Genomic DNA, 1,234 nt, shown 5'->3' on the forward strand with positions numbered 1-1,234 from the left:
CCTGGGGATTTGCTCTTCGGAGGAGACGGCAGCGCAGGTCTGTGGGAATCCAAAAGCCCCCGTTGCTGCGGGAGCACCGAGCCCTTCTCCAAACAAGCCCTTTGCCGTGCGCTGTGCGGGGAGGGCTCAGCACGGCGCAGGCGTCGCTTCCACGCACACGAGCGATTCGCTGCCAACATCCACTCGGTGCCGGGGAACATGTGCCAAAACGCCAGCAGCTTCTCCTTAAGCCCAGCCTGGGGTCTCTGAAAAAGGCTCGGCGCAGAATTAGAGACTTCTGTTCTACTCCTGCCTCCAGGAATTAAGAATATTTCTATTCTGTTCCCTTTTTGCCTTAAAAAAGAGGCAAAGTGAGCCCCGTGCCGCAGCTCGGGTGCGTTTCCACAGGCAGTCCCCGCAGGGTGGCTGAAACACGTCCAGCGCTGCAACTGGGAGGGACAAAAGCATCTCCTGATCTGGTCTCCAAGGGTGGCAGAAAACAGCCGGGAACCCCCCACACCAAAAAAGAAAAACAAAACCAAAACCAAACCCCAAAGCAGGGAGCGCAGCCAGGACAAGCGGGAAGAGATAACCGGGGGCAGGGGACTGTGGGAGCTGCTGCTCCCATGATACGCGCCCGTCGTGTCCTTTTCTTCCCGTCCCCACTGGGTCTGTTCCCCCACAGCCGGGTTGATCCTTCCCCACCTAAAAAAAAACGGCTGCAAAACTCATTGGTAAAAGGGAAACAACAACAACAAAAAAGTTTATTTTTCTCACAAGAAGCACATAAAATATACAGTACATTTTTACAAACAAAAGTAAAAAAAAAAGTGCATGATGCATCCATCCCTTCCCGCGAACGGACAGTACAAAAGATCCCGCGGATCCCAATAGAAAACCAGAGTTCAGAGATACCAGGAAATAAAAGGAAGGTCGTTATCGTCGAGTACAGCGATGCACTGGAACAGCTCCACATTACTCACCACTCCTCCTCTCCGGGGCTGTGGTCACGGCCCTTGGCCGAGCCACCCACCACCTCCACGGAGAGGACACCCGGGAGGACGGGGCTATTGCTACCGCACAGACCCGCAGAGCCTGCGCTGGAAATAAGGTGCCAGTTTTGTGCATTTCAGGTTTTCTGGCAGAACGGGACGGGGTTGGGGATTCACCGCTGAGCAAAGCGCAGCCGGTTGTTAACGGGATGACTCCCAGCACACCCCCTCCACCCCCCGCCCGCCTTCCTGCAGCAATGCAT

The sequence above is a fragment of the Antrostomus carolinensis genome, unplaced genomic scaffold, assembly GCF_000700745.2.
Source record: "Antrostomus carolinensis isolate BGI_N321 unplaced genomic scaffold, ASM70074v2 scaffold27888, whole genome shotgun sequence".
NCBI lineage: Eukaryota > Metazoa > Chordata > Aves > Caprimulgiformes > Caprimulgidae > Antrostomus > Antrostomus carolinensis.